Raw genomic sequence first — 13,421 nt, forward strand, 5'->3', positions numbered from 1 at the left:
TCGCTAGGTTGATATCTCTTCTCTTCAGCTCCATCTTCAATTGACTTTAGACATGGGAACAGCTCATCCATGTCTTGGGTGTCAAAATCTCGTGTGGTAGAATGGACAAGTACTGTAGTGAAAGTGCCCAAAACAGCTCTGGAATTTGAGAAATGTTGACAAACTCGGCGAGTAGTATCGTGTAATCGACGAGTTTATTGCCAAATTGCAGTTGAATCGCGTATTTACCCATGTACTCGCCGAAGTAGGCTAGATGCACTCGGCGAGTAAGCATTGTATTGAAAATTTTGTCCATCTCGTTTTCTTCTTGATTAAGGTTCTGAAATGGGGTATTTCAGTGACTCTACTTCAGTAGCAACTCTCTCTCTATCACTCCTCACTCTTACGAACTCAACCTTAATGAAAAAAAAAACTTCACACTCTCATTTGAAAATTCTTCACTTTAACTTTGACCCTTAAGACTTCTATATGCATCCTAGCCTTCCAATCCTGAAAAAAAAATGCAAACAAAAGTCCTAAGAAATAAAATCATCCGAGTTTAACAAGTTGTCCAAATCAAACATCACGAAAATAAATTAAAAACACAAAAGAAACATTCTTCATTCTTCTTCCTCCATGTTAGTTCCTCCGGCTCCACTTCCTCCTTCTTCATGGCCTCTCCCCATCCTTTCCTCCCAACTCATAATGTAAGGGTAACCGGATCCGGGTCTCGGTGCGATGTTCATTTGTTGGAAGAGATATTCAAATGATTGATTGTTATAGTTGACTCCTCTTCCAATATCATCCAAGTAGCACCGGTACTCAACTTGATTCCAACCATCGTTCTCTTCTTCCACCGGAATAACCGGTGGGTCTTCCCGTACCCGCTCGCTCCTTTGTCTCACCCGCCTTCCCGGTTCCTCGGGAATAACCGGTTCATCCTCATGTGGGATTGAAAAGGAATCTCCAAACTTCTCCACAATCCTTGCCCTCCTATATAGCGTGGTGTTGAATGGAGGAGGAGAAATGACCATCAGTGCCCTTGTTTCTTGCAAATCCAAGATCCCAAAGGACCTTGCAAGTCTTGTCACAAACATTCCTCCATGGATTTTGGAGGCCACCTTCTCTTTAACCGCTCCATCCGCAAGATATTTGGCGATGCAGTAAGGGAGGTTACAGAAAACATCAGGAGTGATAATGCTCCAAAGATAGAAGATGTCAAGGGTCGGGACCTTGTCATCGTCCTTCTGCATGTTAATTGTGCTGGTGACGAAGCGATGAATGAGACGGTGGATTGGTGAATAGATATGGCCCTCCTGCGTGGTAGATGGAATGTATACCCGGTTGGCAATAGTGTTCCACCAGGTAGATGCAACCACCGTCTCGGGGAGATCTTTGTTCCAGATTTCCAAGAAAGCTTCAAAGTCTTCATTCAGCATGGCGTTTTGGTCATAGATTCCAAGCCTCCACGCAAACTCAGCCATGCTGCATTGTCGCAGCTCCCCACCAAGAGAAAAAGAAATTGTATTGGGATTGTAGTACTCACTACCACCCCGGAATGAGATGGTAGCAAAGAACTTCCAACATAGTTCAGCGAAAACTGGTTCCTAGATTTTAAACATTTGAAGCCAACCATCACATATGATGGTAGAATCCCCCATGTTACATTCCTTCACCAAATATGGTGTCAATTCCTCCTTTAGGCCAACCTTCCCCAGCCAATCCCAGTCTATTGCATTCGGTAAGTATATCTCTTTCTGCTTCAAGGCTTCTAGCTTGTTTTTGGCACAGGCTTGAGATGATTTCGAGGTGATTTGGCGGAAAGATAGCCACGAGATATCTCCTTGGCTTCCCCCTCTTGAAGTTTGACCTCTTTTGGACATGGTGTCTGCAAAATGACATTAAGAAAGCACAAACAAACAACACCCAACAATTAAAATCGATCAAAACAGATCTGCATGGCCTCCGACTCGCCGAGTTCATGACCTACTCGGCGAGTAGGATGAACATCGGGACCAGATTGAGCCGAGTATATATAGGCCACCCAAAACACCCAATTTTGCATAGGGGTTTGCCGTACTAAGTCTAATAATCACTAATCCAAAAGAAATTTAGCCAAATACCTCCTAATTCATAGTAAAATCAAAACCCTAGAAATTGGGGAAACCCCCAAATCCGAATCTAGACAAAATATAGGCTAAGAAGTGATAAAGTTTCATCCTTTTGCAAGTATTGAGTGTAGAAAACATACCTTGACTCTTGAAAGTTGAAGATTTTGCAAAAAGTGAAAATTTTGCTTGAGAGAGGTTGTGCACGGCGAGTGTGTGTGTAAAAATGAGTGAAACCCTTATTTTACAGATTATAAACCGTCTGTGTAAGTTGGCTACTCGCCGAATAGAAAGGTTCTACTCGCCGAGTAGACCTGCGTATTCACGATTTTCTTGGGATTCGGGGCTTGTACTCGCCGAGTAGATCGGGTATACTCGGCGAGTAAAACATGCAGTTTGAACAAAAATTGATTTTTTTTCTTATTGTTAAACCACCACCCCACACTCTAAGCATTGCTTGCCCTCAAGCAATTATTTAAAAACATATTTTCAGAAGAAGAATGAGAATAAAATGAATCCTAAGAAATTAAAAAAAAAAGTAACAGAAAAAGAAAATGCAAACTCTTAGACTCGGGTTGCCTCCCGGAAGCGCTTCTTTTTAAGGAGTCATTAGCTGGACTCCTCCCCTTCTACGTTGCTGCAATTCCTTCTAGCAACAGCCCTTCTTCCATGTCTTCACTTCTTGGGACTCCTTCTTCATACCTTTTGACCCTATGTCTATTGACCTTGAAAGGGGTACCATCCTTTGATAATAACTCTATAGCACCATGTGGAAACACCTTCTTCACTAGAAAAGGACCATCCCATCTTGACTTGAGTTTGCCCGAGAAGAGTTTTAGCCTTGAATTAAAGAGCAACACCTTTTGCCCTTCATGAAACTCTTTATTTCCCTTGATCCTCTTGTCATGCCAACTCTTGGTTTTCTCTTTATAAATTAGAGAACTAGTGTAGGCATCATTCCTAAGTTCCTCAAGAGCATTCATTTGCATTAGTCGGTTGTTCTTGAGCTCCTCCATGTTGAAGTTGCACAATTTTAAAGCCCAAAAAGCTTTATGCTCGATCTCCACCGGTAAATGGCATTGCTTTCCATAAACTAGCCTATATGGTGTAGTACCAATAGGTGTTTTGAAAGCTGTTCGGAAGGCCCATAGTGCATCATCTAGCTTGTTTGACCATTCTTTTTGATTGCTTCCCACTGATCTCTCCAAGATTCTCTTTAAAGCTCTATTGGTCACTTCGGTTTGTCCACTAGTTTGTGGATGGTAGGATGTAGAAAATTTATGGGTTACCCCATATTTCCTTAGCACCTTCTCTAGTTGATCATTGGCAAAATGAGTACCTCGGTCACTAAAAAGAGCTTTTGGGACCCTAAATCTCGAAAATAGTTTCTTCAAAAACCGCACCACCACCCGACCATCATTAGTTGGCAAAGCTTGTGCCTCCACCCACTTGGATACATAATCTACCGCCACTAAAATGTACTTGTTGCCTTTGGACATGGGAAATGGTCCTATGAAATCGATACCCCACACATCAAATACTTCGCACACTTGAATACTATGTTGTGGCATTTCATTTCGGGATGAAATGTTTCCTGCTCTTTGACATGCATCACATTCTTTGACAAATTGGGTTGCATCTTTAAAAATCGTGGGCCAATCAAACCCAATATCAAAGATCTTCTTAGCAGTGTAATGTGCTCCATGATGTCCACCCGTGGGCCCTCTATGACCATGCTCCAAAATCTCGTGGCTTTCCTTCCCGAACACGCATCTTCGTATGATCCCATCCGCACAGCTTCGGAAGAGGTATGGCTCATCCCAAAAGTAATACTTTAATTCAGAAAAGAATTTCTTCTTTTGTTGACTGCTAAAATCTTTTGGGATGTATTTTGTAGCTAAGTAATTAGCTATATCTGCGAACCATGGCTCTTCTCCTGCGGTCACCATAATGTACTCGTCCGGGAAGTCATCTCCAACTTTGTCTTCTTGCTGTTGTGGGGTTTCTAGCCTCGATAAATGGTCGGCTGCTACATTCTCCATTCCTTTCTTGTCGCGTATCTCGATATCAAACTCTTGAAGAAGTAGAACCCATCGTATCAATCTTGGCTTGGCATCCTGTTTGGCAAACAAATACTTGATAGCAGAGTGGTCAGTAAAAACAGTTTTTTTTGGATAAAACCAAATAAGGGCGGAATTTATCAAAGGCATACACCACAGCTAATAATTCTTTTTTAGTGGTGGTGTAATTCTCTTGGACCGGATTTAGAGTTTTGCTAGCATAATATATGGGTCGAAAGTGCTTATCAACCCTTTGACCAAGGACAACTCCTAATGCAAAATCACTAGCATCACACATTATTTCAAACGGTAAATCCCAATTTGGGGTAACAATGATCGGGGCATTAGTCAAATTTTCTTTTAAGAATTAAAATGCCTCTAAACACTCTTTAGTAAAATTAAATGGTGCATCCTTTAAAAGCAATTGTGTTAGAGGTCTAGTTATTTTTGAAAAATCTTTTATAAAACGCCGGTAAAAACCCGCGTGTCCTAGAAAGCTTCTAATGCCCTTCACATTAGTTGGTGGGGGTAAGTTGGCAATGGTGTCAATCTTTGCCCTATCCACCTCAATTCCCAATTTGGAAACTTTGTGGCCTAAAAGTATACCATCCTTGACCATAAAGTGACATTTTTCCCAATTAAGGACTAAGTCAGTCTTTTCACACCTAGCAAGCATTAGGTCAAGATTCGTGAGACAATCATGGAAGGAAGATCCAAATACAGAAAAATCGTCCATAAAGACTTCCATTAATTTTTCCACCATATCGTGGAATATAGCTGCCATGCACCTTTGAAATGTCACGGGTGCATTGCATAACCCAAAGGGCATGCGTCGATAAGCAAAAGTCCCACTTGGGCAAGTAAATGTGGTCTTTTCTTGGTCCATTGGGTCTATGGGTATTTGGAAATAACCCAAAAACCCGTCCAAAAAGCAATAATAACTATGGCCCAATAATCTTTCTAGCATTTGATCAATAAAAGGCAAGGGAAAATGGTCTTTACGAGTGGCATCGTTTAACTTGCGATAATCGATGCACACTCTCCAACCGGTTACCGTTCGTGTCAGAATAAGCTAATTCTTCTCGTTGGTTATGACCGTCATCCCTCCTTTCTTGGGCACCACTTGGACCGGACTCACCCACGGGCTATCGGAAATGGAATATATGATTCCCGCATCTAAAAGCTTGACTCACCCACGGGCTATCGGAAATGGAATATATGTGTGTAAAATGCACTGGTTTTATTCCTACTTTTAATTAATAAATTTAGCACACAAAAGCAGTGAACCTGTCTTTTAGTGGTATAGTAGGATAAGTAGGGTGTCGAACTCAGGGAACGAAAATTAAACTAATAACTAATTTTAACTAAGCAAATAATAAAAGTAAAAGGGTTTTTCTCTAGTTTTACAAGACTAGAAACTTAAACACACCACTTAAGCACTTAATTAACTAAATAACGAAAACAAGTAACTAATTCACCAAATTTGATAAAGATGTTTCTGTTTAGGTTCAACCAATTCACTCCTATGGTTATTTTGAATTTATGATAGATTAACTGCTATTGGTTACCAACTATAGTGGTTAAGTTCATGTTCATTACTACTAACCCTTAGACAATTAATTAATTCAAGCAGTGATCAAGTGTTTAAACTAATTATTTCTCTAGATTAATTATTTTGATTAAATAAGATTTGTAATTGGTTAATCAAATTGGTGTTTCAATTAACCTCTTGTTTGTTGGTTTCTAAAACAAGCTCACACATTAATTTACCCATTCTCTTGTTAATCCTAGTTTCATATTCATTATTCTTAAGCATATGATAAAGTGTTCACATAAACATATGAGGTTAACAACTAAGAGATGTTCATGCAGCTTAATTGTCTTCCAATTAACAGAAAATAGTTGTGGTTAATGCATAAGGTTCTTTAACAAACTTAATTTAATAGATCACCAATAAACAATCAATCAAAAAGTAATAATTAAACCATAGGAGTTACTTGGTCTTCCCAAACAGAAACAAAAACGAATTTAGTTCATAGTTGCAGTAAAAACAAACACAAAAACAAGTTCAACTAAGCTAAAGATGATTAATCTCTAAGATTAAGTGGAATGTATCACCTAAATCGGCTTAATTCTTCAAAGGATTGAAAACTAGGATTTCTCAGCTCCTCAAAGGGTTCTTCAATCGCAGATGCACCTTCCAAAAAACCAAAAAGTCCCCCAATTCGGATAAAGGCTTGGTATTTATAGTTATCACAAAACAGGGGCTACTCGGCGAGTAGACTCGTGGACTCGCCGAGTACAGGTACAATCCGTATGTTGCCAGGAGTCTTGACTTATCTTCGGGAATCTTCTTGGGTACTCGCCGAGTACTCTCGTCTACTCGCCAAGTAGGAGTGTGTTATTCCTTCTTTCTTCAATCTTTGGTCTCTAATTGCTTCTCCTTGTTCCTTTTACTTCCAAGCATGCCCTTTTGGACTGAAAACATAATTTAAGCATTATTAAGTACCTTTTTTTCCATATTATGCACATAATTAGCTAAAAATGAATAAAAATGCATGCTAAACATATGACTAATTATGCAAATATCAGTTGGTTTGAGCCATATAAAGTCATCAAGTCAGTGACTTTATGGTTTATGGCGTGAAATAAGACTTGGAACTGAGTTGGTAGCTTCTGAATCAAGGTATTAAGCTCTTAATAGAAAAAGGACTTAAAAGGGGAATTACGCTAAGCGTATGTGCAGGTACGCCCAACATACTCACCATTTTGCCTGTACGGTTAGCGTACATGGGGGTACGCCCCGCGTACTCTGTCTGTATGGATCATGACGTTTTAGGTCGTTGTGGCATTGATAGTTCGGGGATTAGTGGGTCACTAGTGGGCTTGAGAAGCTTAAATAGTGTTGGGCCTTTCATTTTATGGTGTTGGCCATAGGCATGGACCGGTTTGGGTTAAGGGTAAAATGGTCAATTTACCCTTTGAAGGATATTGTTTAGGGTTAAGTGTTATTGTGGCATTGATAGTTTGGGGAACTAGAGGAGCAACAGTGCGAGGATTGTCAGATAGCAGCCATAAGGGTACCAGCAGTGTTTCAACAGTTCAAGGTGAGTTATCCTCACTATACCAAGGGTCTAAGGCCCCAAGGCCGGCCCTTTGAATTGTTATTTGAGTAATTGCTGACGTGATATGTTAGTTTGGTATTCTGCTAGAATGGATGATTATATGCTAGTATGGTTGGTTAGATCGGCATCCTAGTAGACTGGATGTGGCTATGCTTAGTGACATGTAGCTGGTCGGACTGTCTATGTGCTGGTAGGAGATTACATGTGATATGTGCGCATGTTTGAGCAGTTATAGAGGGTATTCCATCCCGGTAGGATGATAGGGCCCTAGTACGTGGTTATGTGGACCATTATGTGATTATCCGATAAGTGCACATGTTTGTTAGTATGTGGGCATTCCAACCCGATGGTTGTGGGCCAGGAGTATTCCATCCAGGTAGGATGATTGGACTCATAGTATGTTGGCATTCAAACTCGATGGTTGTGGGCCATGAGTATTCCATCCCGGTAGGATAATTGGACTCGTAGTAAGTTGACATTCCAACCCGATGTTTTAGGTTTTGGGGTATTCCATCTTGGGGGATGATTGGACCCATAGTAGTGGTTGTTGTATGTGTAGGTGTCCGGGCATTCCAACCCGATGGTTGTGGGCCGAGAGTATTCCATCCTGGTAGGATGATTGGACTCACAGTATGTTGGCATTCTAACCCTATGGTTGAGGGTCAGGGGTATTCCAACCGGATGGTTGATTGGACCCATTGTATGTTGTTCATTATTGCATGTGTATGGTTATGTGTGTATGGGTATTGTGGGGGAACTCACTAAACTTTCGAGCTTACGGTTTCAGTTTATTGTTTCAGGTACATCAGGTGATCGTGGCAAGGCAAAGGCGTGATCGTACCGCTCCTCATATTTCATGATTTTGTGATTTGGTTCTGGGGATACTCTGATGTTTAAAATTGTTTTGGAAAACAAGTTGTATTAACTTATTGGTTTTTGAATGGATTAAAATGTTTTAAATTGGCTGAAATTTATGGATGTTATATATATATATATATATATATATATATATATATATATATATATATATATATATATATATATATATCAAGGTTGTAAAAATCGCTCAACGGTCGACTGGGGTCAAGCGATTGATCGATTTGACGAAGATTAATCGGAGACCATAAATTACCTATAAAACTATTTTAAAACTTAATATATCCTAATAAGAAATAATATTTGAAAATTTAAAAATTTAAAATTTTGAAAATTTGAAATATTTGGTATAATATTTGAAATTTTGAATATTTAAAAATTTAAAATTTTGAAGTTTTGAAAAATTTGGTGTAATATTTGAAATTTTCAAATTTTGAATTTTTTAAAATCTTCCCGCCAAGTACCGCCGAAGACCGCCTAGCCCGAGTTTGACCGATATTGCCTAATTTCCGCCAAGCACCCCTAATCGTAATTAGTTGCAGACCGCCTAACACCTAGGCGACCGCGTAGGCCGATATTTACTACACTTATATATATATATATATATATATATATATATATATATATATATATATATATATATATATATATAATTCGGTTTTGGGGAATCTTTTCCCAAACTCAAAACCGAATTCACTCCATGGAATAAAGCAAACACCGAATTCCCTTTTCTCTTTGACCTTAGGACCGAATTCCCTTTTCTTTTATACCTTAGGACTGAATTTCCTTTTCTCTTTGACATTTGGACCGAAAACATTTCCTTCCATGAGAAGTTATGACCGAAAACCCCTTAATATCTTCATATGTTATCCTTATTCAACTTCCCAATGTGATAATCTCACTTACCAACGTAAGTATCACATCACCTCCTCATATTTACTTCATATATATGTAACGACCCAATTTTTACCAAGAAAATTTTCATTTTTAATTAATCAAACAATTCCTGTAATCCATAGATTTCCAAACCATTTGTTTTCCAATTCACAATCATTACACTTTCATTGTTCTTTTGAAAACATTAGAGAGTCCCAACACACAAAAAGAGAGGTAGAGTGCACGCCACGTCATCACGCCTTGCCTTTGCCCTTAGGCTCTGAAGTACCTTAAACAATCAACAACCTGTAAGCGAAATGCTTACTGAGTTTCCCAGAGCATACCACATACACACAAACCACATATCATATATCCTGTTAGCTATAAAAGCTACACACATATCACGTAAGCCATGCATACATGAAACCTGCCATGGGCTATCCCACATGGTCTTTTCCTAGGACTGCCATGGGCTCCCCCACATGGCCTTACATCCAATGCCATGGGCCACCCCACATGGTCTTCACCTAGGACTGCCATGGGCTACCCACACGGTCTTACATCCAATGTCATGGGCTCCCCCCGGGGTCTTCATACAAACATGCAATCACAAAACACAGAATGTCTAACACATATATCGTAATCACATAATGGGTCGGCCTTGGTGCCTTAGACCCATAGGTATGCTGAGAAGAATCACATGTCACGAATGTTGAACTGACACTTTGCGACCAAATATACCCCACGGGCTGCTCCACGCAACTGCCTAAAATGTGTCATACAATATCCAGTCATTTCCCCAAAGTCCATCCTGATCAACTACAGCCAGGGTCAAGTCAACATTCCATGTTGACCCTAACTCGCCGAGTACAACTAGTGACTCGCCGAGTTTCCCGGGAAAACATCTACTCGTCGAGTCATCGAGGTGACTCGTCGAGTTCATACGGTCTTGATTGATAATCTAAGGTCATTCGTCGAGTTCCCTTGCTTGACACTCGACACGTCTACGAACATTCAACAATTGGGGGAATATTACTCGACTTGCCGAGTTGTTCCTTCAACTCGTCGAGTTCTAGGAAATCTTCATCCGACTCGCCGAGTTGTTCATCCAACTCGTCGAGTTCATAGCAATATTCATCGGGCTTGCCGAGTTGTTCATCCAACTCGTCGAGTCCATGCCTGCCTTCATATGACTCGCCGAGTCTCCCCCTGCCACTCGCCGAGTCCTAAAAGATCTCAAGCCATACAGACTCTTTTGAGCCATGCAATGCTTCCAAACTACAGATCTAGGCTCCCGAGGCATGCTTTCCACGTAAAGTTGCAAACTTTACGTGTATGCAAGGCTTTAAGGCCCTAAAATAGCAAATCTAAGCTTTGAATGGAGTCATACACTTGAGGGAAGGCACATGCTAAGCTCAACTGATAACTTTATGCATCTCAAGGCCAAAAGGAGTTAAGATCTGAAGTTACAACTTCAAATCTTGGCTTAAACACAAAAGCCCTATCTTAGAATCCATGCACAATAGGGTTTTGGGTGGAAATGAGCCAAGAGACAACTTAATACCTTCAGAAAGTGTTCCACAGAAGTAGATCTTGAATCCCCACGAGTCCTTTGCTTCTTCTAACTTGATTCCTCAAGTGATTCCTTCACCAAATCCCTATTTCAAGCTTTAAATCACCAAGCAACACACTCACACTTAAAACAGGGTTTTTGGGAGGTAAAGAGCTGTAAAAGGGATGCCAAGGGAGGCTAATGACCCTTTAAATATGGTGCAAGGCCCCGAAATCTAGGGTTTCATCTGCCAGCATCTACTCGTCGAGTACCATAATGGACTCAGCGAGTAGATCATTAAACTTCGCGGACAAATCCGCTACTACTCGACGAGTAGGGAGGCCAACTCGCCGAGTAGGCTCTCAAAAATCCAAACCAAAATATCATTATTAATACCTGAGGATCAGGGTGTTACAATATAAGTCTCACATAAGATTATTATTTCATTCTACAATTCAAGTAACAAGTCTCACCACTTTTGCTCTCAACCTTTATATCATTTCAAGACCAATTAAGCTCCAAGAGATCTTCACCTCAACATAGTTATAAGTTTTGGTAAGTAACTTTCATATAAACCAGTGTATATACCACGATTTTCATCTCTAGTTCCATAATCCACACATTAATGTGTTTAAACTATAGGATACGACTACCATTATGTAATCTAAATTCAAGATCACCGTTCTATCCCATTATCAAAACCGTTATCACACTCGAGGTGAGTTCATACCCCTACATTTTCATAACTTTTTCCATATTTTAGGGGGGGGGGGATACAAGTAAAACACAAGAAAGTTGTGTTAATATACAAACCATTATTTTATGTTTCATTACGTTTAAATATCTTTTACGTAAGAATATCCAACATGAGATATACCGTTGTTACCAAATTACAAACAGTTATATGCAAAACACATTAAAACGAAATGGTTATCATTTTCAACAAAACAATACCTTTTAATATATAATAGGTATAGTTTTAGAAATATTCACATTATTTTACCTTTCAGGGCAAAGAAACGATTATATAAAAATACGGTTATTTTTATATTCATATTAAATATGATGAAATGGGTAACAATTTCATGCATGAATATTTTTCATTAACAAAACACGTAACTCGTTGGAAATTTATGAGTCATTCGTCTTCATCGTACCTACCAAAGGTATTCATGGAAGTCCTGTTTTATAACCAGAGTCTCCTCCCAAAGAGCATGACACTTGTGTATAGATCTATACGGGACTGATGATCCCGCACCTTGGCTGTTAGCTACAACACGACCGACAGGTTATGGGTGACAAACAACATATCATTTCGACGTCTGAAGAACGTCGAGGCAGGAAATTCATTTTCAATACGGTTATGAAAACTCACACGATAAACGTCAATATGTTATTTTTACGTAAAATCGATAGTACGCTTATATTACGTAAATACACAGTTCTTCAAACGACTTTATCTACGAATAAAACTACATGTTACAAAACTAAGTATGACATATATATACTTGTATCTTTCGGTCTTGGAAACGTAAAAGACTACAGTTCAGTTTTATGGAAGATATAGGATTTTCTGGGATAAATTAATACAATTACTTCACAAACAAATAGTTTACAATTCAACTTTATGGAAAATATAGGATTTCCGGGGTAAACACTCTCATTTTATAAACAAATGAATTACAACTTATTTTATAGAAAATGTCGGATTTTCTGTAAGCAAACGTGATTTCATCTCAGTGAATGACATACATTATTCATACAAATGCTTATGAACTCACCAACTTAAATATTGACATTTTTTCTCAAATAACTTGTATTCTTAGGAAACCAGTAAAACAAGTTATCATCAGCTTTTGAGGATTTGACGCTAGGGCGTTAAAAAAAACTTTTGGACATCGTATTGTAATTGACTTTTGAAACATGTAAATGCTTACAATGAAGTAACTTTTTCAATTATGTATATGATGGCTTTGTTTACTTTCTTTACTATTCAATTGTTATGAAACTGCATATGACGCCCTCCGTCCACGAACGTTTCCGTCGTTCAGGTTTGGGGGTGTGACAATTTCCTTGACTTATTTGATGCAATTTTTGTTCTAAAACATGCATATTGGTTAATTAAAGTCAATGAAAGAATGTACCCGTTGGTGACCACGACTTTTGAAAGTCAAAATTTTGCGCGCGAAAATTCGGGATTTGAAAATCTTGCAATACTCCAGCCCAAGCTTGAAGCTTTGCTCAATACTCCATGAGAAGTAATTTACCGCAAAAACCCGAGAAATCCGACAACGGCTTGAGATTCCGGCGAAATTTTTCGGCGAGCTTTGAGGAATTTTTTTAGTGGGGTTTGCAGCCTTGACCAAAAGGAACACAATGGTGGTGTGGCAATTTTGATAGGTGGCCGGAGTTGGCCGGAAAATTGAATTTTTCAGCGAAGGGGGGGGGGGTGGTCGGTGGTCTCGATTTCGGGGGTGGACCGGGGAAAAGTTTAGGTGAGAAATGTAGAGCTTGAAAAATGGGAGAGAATGCCGCTAATTTCACGTGATTCCGACCGGTGGTTTGACAAGAAATCGATTTTTTTTTGTGTTGAAGGTGGGAGGTGTTTCAATGGAGGTTAGAGAGAAAAGAAGAAGAAGAATGGTGAAGAAAAGGTCGGCTGGTAGGGTAAGGTGGGTTAAATGCGCGGTCAAACATGGTCAACTCCCGGGTCAATAGAAGTCAATACCTCACGCGAACGTTTACTAGAGTACACGCGGTATGCGTGAGGTGCACTGAACCGGTCTTTAATTTGAGACTTCACGCGGCCATTTACATCGAGTATACTCAGTCCGTTTTTGGCTCA

Source organism: Lactuca serriola, chromosome 5, assembly GCF_051521515.1.
Source record: "Lactuca serriola cultivar US96UC23 chromosome 5, Lser_US96UC23_V15, whole genome shotgun sequence".
Classification (NCBI taxonomy): Eukaryota; Viridiplantae; Streptophyta; class Magnoliopsida; order Asterales; family Asteraceae; genus Lactuca; species Lactuca serriola.